Below are 7,822 nucleotides of genomic sequence, written 5' to 3'. Positions count from 1 at the left end.
CCCATGGCAACCAATCAGTTCCTACCTATTATTTTATAGAATGTACTTGATAAATGCAACCTTGAAGTTGATTAGTTGCCATGGACAACTTCTCAACTGACACCTTTCTCCACTCTTTTCACTGCTTCATACATCTACCTCTTAGAGTTTGGGACCCTTTAGTTTAAGATTTTACTTTTTATTCCCCAATCTTTACATTAGAATTGACATGATTATTTTAAGTCAGATAAGTGCCCATATTTTTTTCATGTACCCAGTGTCTTTTTTATGTATGCTTTCATTCAGTTACCTAAAGAGACTATATCAAAAGTCAAGTAATGAGATTGTGTGAAGTATTACAGATCAAATAGCAATTGTACGTCCCCTACCATCCACAAAACAATGGGAAAGTAGAGCAATATAATGTAACAATAAAAAAAAATTCTGGGTGAAATAAAAATGGGCAGCATGTTGACATAGTGGTTAGAATTACTGCCTCACAGCACTGAGGTCATGAGTTAAATTGCTGAGCAGGTACCTATCTGTGTGGTTTGCATGTTTTCCCCATGTTTTCATTGGTTTAAACTAGGGATGTGCAGGCTCGGTTCTACTCGGTTCCGTTTGGTTTTTTTTACCGAATCTTATTGGCTATCCAAAACTCGTGACAGCTGAAACCCAATAAGATTCGGGAAAAAAAACCGAACGGAACCGAGTAGAACCGAGCCTGCACATCCCTAGTTTAAACATACATCTTTTTTCAGATCATATCAACAGCTGTAAGCCTTTCCCCATTTATTGGATGACAACTGCCATCTCCTAAAACCTGGTGTGGACCATTCCGGTTTCTACTAGCAACTCCTTTAGCTGCAAAGGTCAAAGGTAAAGACACCATGATTTACAGATTGCATTGTAAAAAGATTCACAATGCACAAAAAGGATGTTGCAGAGACTCTTCACCTGCAAGTCCCTACCCTGGTGCAGAATCCGGTTGAGAGGGAGGCACAGTGGACATGTGCCCCTGGCCCCTCTCTCTGAGCGCCCCTCGTGCCTGACACCCACCACCGTCACTTGACATGTTTGTTTTTTTTACCAATAAATGATATTTGACTGTTGTACCGTGGAGATCCCTGGTTGGCCACACTGCCAAATCATCCCGCATTCTGCCTTAGGGTGGCAGAGCCCAAACGCACCTATCAATGGAGCATTGATCAGTGAGTCCGTTTCCAGAAATACCAGTCTTACTGTACCCTTATGCATTGCTGACATCAAGGAATGATGCCACAATGCTGTATGTGTGCTGAGGATCAAGGAGGAGGCAGAGACAGAGCAGGAACTTTGTAATCATTAGGTTAGGACTTCTGCCGATCAGGTCCAGATTTAAGGTTGCTAAATTAACTATTAAGTAATGATACAGATGTGTCCTTTAATACTGTGGCTTCGGTCGCATCAAATAGCCCCTCTTGATGTTCCAGGTCCCATGCGACTGCACCATCCTGTTTTTGTTCAAATTGTGCATCTTATTTGCATAAATAAAACAACGAAGTGACAAAACTTCATAGCTAGTGTACATAGACCACAAGGGTTTGTGACATTTATACATATACGCATCTGAGTCTAAATCAGGGCTCTGATGTGAGCAGCCGCGGCTTTACTTAACACCAAGTTCCGCTGTATCTCATCTGTGTCTTTGTACATGTGTGAAAACCAATTCCTGTGCGATTAAAGCATCTCTAGTACACTGAGGGTCTTTTTGCTGCATCTATGATGTGACCAAGATGCAAAAATTTAAATACGTACTCTACTCTTCTTGGAGCATCTCAGTCGCACTCGATGTCATACACTGAGCGAATTTACACCATACAGCGTAAAAGTACACATTTGTATGTGGAGATGTATGAATGACGTGTGGGTTCTGAGTATGTGGGGGATATGTGCAGAGGCCTGAGTGGCATAAAAGGGGCTCTTAGTTTCATGTGGGGATATTTGGGTGGCATATGGGAATGTGAAGGTCGGTGTGGTATGTGGGGGCATGTGCAGAGGTCTAAGTGGCATGTGTAGGGCACATGTGGAGCATTTTGGAGCATGTGGGATCTGAGAGCATGTGTGTGGGCATTTTATAATAAATGGGGGCTGAGAGCTTGTGGGGAAATTTTGTGACAAGCCAAGACTGAGTGGCATGTGGTGGATTTTTGAAGGGGCTTTTGGGGATAAATGATACTGGGGCATTGATGTCATTTTAGGGCTGTTTTCTAACTCATGAAATTAAGTTTAGTGTTCTACCTCTTTGAAGGTTGCTGACCTTACTCTAAAGTAAGCAGACAGAGGAGAAAGAAGTAAGCTGCAAGGAAAGATCATATCTTGAGCAGGCACCCAGTACAAGTGACCCATCAAACTGTTGGTAAGCTGACATTTTTCAAATTATTTTAAATGCATTAATAATGTAATTATTGCATTTCTTGTTATTATAATAATCATAATAATAATTTGTTATATTATTTGACCCCCTCTTTAATATTCAACAACTATTATTAACACTCTCTTGTGAATGATGACACTATTCTCTTAATTTTGGACCATAGTGGCCCCCTGTGTGAAGTGCATCTAAGGCAGAGCTGGACGCTACTGCATGCGCGACTGCAATTTCTTTCGGATTTTCAGTTGCAATAATATGCAAATGCTAGTTTCGGCCTTCCCCTTCTGTAATTGTGAGCGCTGGAGATTGCAAGCCCTACATGCCCACTTTCAATGTCCGTGGACAGTGGAAATACCCCGGCCGACTTAAATACTTCACCGCAACATCGCAAAGACCATCGGCATGATATGGCTGGCGCAGTGTCTCCATCTAAACATTCTTTGAACATGGCCTCTGTGGCTCTGCATTTGAGAATGCAGCCACGTTCACTGACACGCCATGGACACTACCATAATATGCCCATGAGATGTTCTTTCTTTGCATTTGCTTCATGGCCACCTCCCTGGAACGCCCATGGCTTTCCTCTGTCATCTCAAATGAGTGAGATCGCATACATAACAGCGATCTCTGCTTACACACAGTGGTACGCATGCGCCGTAGCAGTTTTTCGGACTTCTGGTGCATGCACAGTAGCAAAATAATCACTCAACTTCGTAAACATCGACACTGCATCCGCCTCTTAATCAGGCCCGGTGTTTCTAGGCAATAATAATACTCTAATGCTGACACCACCATTTGTATTTTTGGTCATAATTTGTGGCCTTATAGGATTCTCCTACCGTGGACTGATAATGCAATTCACCAATTATATGTTGCAATGGCTGGTATAATTATTTGTACAAATTTAGGGCCTGATTAAGAACCGGACGCTCTGACCAGAGCTCTCGCTCTGAATCAGGGCCCTCCTCCATTAAAATGGAGCGTCCTCCTGGACGCTCGTATAGCTGTGGGTGACCACCCACAGCATATATGAGCGTCCAAAAAGATGGTCACGATGGTCTTGACCATCGCGACTATCGGACTTGCGACAGAGACCCTGCGGTAGGGTCTCCCTGCCACAAGCCCTGGAGTGATTTTGGCTCTATCAGAGCCCAAATCACTCCCACTGACATCACTAGTGATGTCAGTGGGGCCGGCTTCAGACGGTAGGCGTTCCCATGGGAACGCCTCCGTCTGGCAGGCACGCCCACCAAAGGGGGCGTGCTGTCAGTCACCATCGACAGCACGCCCCCTTTGGTGCGAGACCCGGAGCGACAGCTTGGCTGTCGCAGTCCGGGTCTCGCGCATGCGCACGACGGAGCTCCCTCCGTCGTGTGCATGCGCAGTGGGGAACATCGACCCACTTGCGATCGTACTGCCGCTTGCGAGTGGGTCTGAATGACCCCCTTATTGGGCATGCTCCCTCATCCCTATTTCTACCAATCGGATATCTGTATATGGAATTCCCATTACATAAAGACATTATTCTGTAAATGTTTTCTTTTCTTTCCATAATCAGGATAAATACTTGAGGTTAGTGGGCACCTTTATTAAAACAAGATATCTGTAGCCCAAATTACAAGCATGAAAGAATTCTATATAATCATACTGTTATCATTTATTTATGTACACTAGCTCCCACCTTATTAAACAGTATAGTGAATATGCAATCATTGACATCAGAACAGAACAGAACAATAAGATAAAATGTAAAACATCACCAATAAAATATAGTAATTTTCTTTTTATTTCTCTGTGCTGACCAGATCTCAAATTATCACATACAGAACGATTTGCAATATATCACATCACAAGGCTTATGTGATGATAAATTAGTTAATTATATTCAGCAAAAACCATGTTTTAAGATGTGTACAATAACATGAATAATATGAGCTATTCTCTAGGATTACCATATAAAAAATACACTTAAACTATAATGTAATCTTACAATATACATAAACAAAATTCATAGCAAAGGAAACATATGATTTAGTGATAGTTCTGTCTCTGGACAGATACATGGCGTAGTAGCAATTAAAAGCTCCTCTTCTCTTCTGCCATGAATGAAGGTTGCCATGACAACCTGTTGTCTAGCGTCATAGTTTGAAGTATGCACCCAGAGTTACAGGCTTAGACGAAGCTCTATGAATGAAATGTATATTTGTTCTATGAAAAAAGAAAAAAGGTAACTGGTAGTGACGTGGGAAAGCCAGTGTCTTTGATACAATTAGCCTAACATTTTTTTTGTTGAAAGTGTTTTACATTATATTGAAGCAAGTAAATCTGCATTCTGTAATAACTGTCTTTGTTAACAGTGTTTTACTTCTTAAGTTCCCCTACAAAACCATTTGTTTTCTATGACGATGCAGGCAAGTTCTATATAAAGCTTATGCACGATTCTATTGCTTAATTGAAGTGTTATGTGTACAAGCATTTATCCTTGAATGCTCAACATACAAAACAGATAAACAACATAGTCAGATTCCTACCACTGTACTATACTGTTGCAAACTGGATTTATATTGAAGGATTTTCTTACTGGATTAAGAGATAATATACTGTAGCTATATCAATTGTTTTATTACGCTACCTGCATTAAATGCCGTATTAAATTGATTAATTTGGGATTATCATCACCAAGGACACTGCTCAGTACTGTTGAGATTCAGTTGTCTGCTCACATCTACAATTACGTTTGACAAACTACATCTTCTCAGAAACCGCAGCTCCTACCAAAAAAGGTTTAATGACAGATTATGCCAAGGAATCTGAAATGTTGGTTCATCTGTGTATATGTGAAAGTGAACTATCTACGTCCTTATAGAATGCACTGTACTTTAATAGACAAAAGACCCTGTAGAGATGGCAGCCGTGCAGTAACCCAGCTACCACCTGAACCAACCTGTCACTGACATCTGTTATGCTCAGTGCCTGGGAACTATTTAATTTGTTTTTCAGACCGATATCCCACATTCAGTATGACCAGCTTTCCTCATAGCAGCAGTTACACTGTATTATCATCAGTGATCGCTGACTGCTAGCGACATGACTTAGATCAGAGAGACATGATTGATGTCTGATGCATTTCAGCATTATCTAATTCTAGTTGGCACACTAAGCTTGGTTCAGAGGTGGATGCAGAAGAACCCGCAGCTGCATCTATTGACAGTCGCTCACCTGCGACTTCATATAAAATCCTTCCCTTGTGTACATCCGTGCGTCCAAATGTGCAAGGACCGAGCCCCCGGCTGTCAGCTTCTGTACACGCAGTAATACCTATTAGTGCAGCAATACCGATCATTAGACACCACTATAGGTCGCACCATCGAAACTTGCACCAGCCCTATGGCAGGTGCAATTTCTATGTACAAGTGTAACCTCCTAGAGCGGTCGAGTGTCCATTTAAACCGACACACCCTTGACACTCACATAATACACACAGAAGACGGACCATCTCCATACATGTGCTAATACATCTAACTGTCATTACCCAGAAGTGTCCTCTATATTTTCTATTTACTTTTCCTTGTGCTTGCCTGAAATGACAGCTGCGACTATGTACAGAAGCAATCGTGACGCATGCGCAGTGTGACTTTTGCAGTAGCAAAAAAAAAGCACCACTAGGTTCGACATCGGCAGTGCGTACAACTTTGAATAAGGCCCACTAGCACAATGTGTCATAACAATGCTGATGTGCAGAGAGATTTGGATCAAGTCTTACCTGAATCCTTTTCCTTTCACCCAGGACAAGAACTACCATTAGGGGAAGCTAGACATTGCCTTAGGAGCCAAGGATTAGTGGGTTCTTAAAATACAGAGTGGCCCATTTATCTTTAATTGCATTTACAATGGGATCTGGGCGCAATAATAGCGCCCATTATTGCATTGCAGAATGTGATTACATTGTCGGGATGTATTATTGAGACTTGCAGGGACAGGGGCTCAGAAAAGAGCCCGCCCCTGCGATTTACTCCTGTCACAACTCACAGATGGATAGTGGATGCTAACCTATACTTAAGGATTGACGAGACCCAGTACTGAGGTGCTGACTCTACCATACCGGCGGTATTCGCCAGGGACCCCCGCAAGAAGGTTTGGACTTAGCTTCGTCCAACACCCAGGTCGCGGCCCACAGACTTTGTTTTCTTGTACAGGTGCTGGTGTTCTTAGGGTCAAGCAGAATACAATACATGCATATACGTAGTCGACAAGCTAATTAAGGTCACGGAGGATAGCCAAGGTCAAAACCAGAATAGAAGTGCAGTACTAGGGAGAAGACGGAATCCGGTCACAAATAAGCCGAGGTCAGGCGTAGGCAGTAATGCGTAGGCAGTAATGGCTGGGAACGTTGGAGTACGGTTTAGGAGCCTGTACTCTGGCAAAGGAGAAGTGGCCAGGCTTCTCCTTATATAGGGCTACTTCAAATTTGCCACCCACAGTGACATCACAGTTGGCGCCCCTATGCCTTTAAGAAAGTTTCTTAGCGGCGCGCGCAGCCCTATGGGAGCCGCAGCTGTGAGGAGAAGCTGCAGCCCTCAGCACAGTAGAAGCCAGAGCCAGGGACTTCAGCAGCGGGCACCAGGGACACCCCGCCCGCTGCCTCGAGTTGTGATGGTGCATCTAATGACGCTCCGAGTGGATTTCCACAAGCGCATGTGAGAGTCTCCGTTTTGAAGAAATCGTCTATAGAATGATCATAAAAACGCAGACCCTGCTGCGTGTGACTATGTCCATTATATATTTTTTTTTGGTATCACACTAGAGCACGCTACTACTATCAGTTACAACTTGGGCAACACTGTTATTATTTCTTCTGGATTTCTGATGTAGAACTGGGGATTGATATTTCTACTCGGAATTTGAAAGAAGCAAAGATAAACCACATCTCCAGGGAAAATGGTGGAGATTTAGCAAATTTACATTTTCAAGTGCAATAGAATATATTTAAAATACATTAATGTCTGATAATGGGTTAACATACTATTACTAGGGGTAAGTCTATGCTACTGTATTAGCCAGTGTCAAAGATATATATATATATATATATATATATATATAAATACAGTAAATTCAGTGCGCAAATCAATCAATCAATCAATGCATAAACACATAATACTGTGAAAAGTTTTTTAGAATCCAATAAATAGATGGATTTTTGGAACAAAGTAAATCTGTGTCACAGACGCCAGATATAGCACAGGCCACAGGTACCACACAGGCCGGCGTCTTCCCCACGTTAAAACCCGGATCCAAGCGGGTATTGGTTTATCTGGAATTGAGAGCAAGAAAGAAGGGGCGCCACATAGTGCATGAAACTGTAAAACAGATTTTATTGCAGACAGCGGACATAAAACTCGTTCAATGAATATGCGTACCACAATCAGCGGT

The 7,822-nt window shown here is 42.4% G+C and overlaps 1 protein-coding gene across 1 annotated transcript in view; it reads left to right on the top strand.

Annotated features, from left to right (window-relative positions):
* The first annotated feature begins 771 nt into the window (after positions 1–771).
* The window catches only part of RPH3AL (rabphilin 3A like (without C2 domains)), a 441,120-nt gene continuing 434,069 nt past the window's right edge, over positions 772–7,822 (top strand). Inside the window, exons 1-2 of the mRNA XM_088449550.1 lie at positions 772–858; positions 2,270–2,377. The gene's annotated coding sequence lies outside the window, so the exon portion shown is untranslated. The remainder of the gene's footprint in view (positions 859–2,269; positions 2,378–7,822) is intronic.

This window comes from Taudactylus pleione, unplaced genomic scaffold, assembly GCF_031769625.1.
Source record: "Taudactylus pleione unplaced genomic scaffold, aTauple2 ptg000487l, whole genome shotgun sequence".
NCBI classification, from domain to species: domain Eukaryota; kingdom Metazoa; phylum Chordata; class Amphibia; order Anura; family Myobatrachidae; genus Taudactylus; species Taudactylus pleione.
The sequence above is the reverse complement of the archived record's forward strand: the minus strand, read 5'-3'. Positions and strand labels throughout refer to the sequence as shown.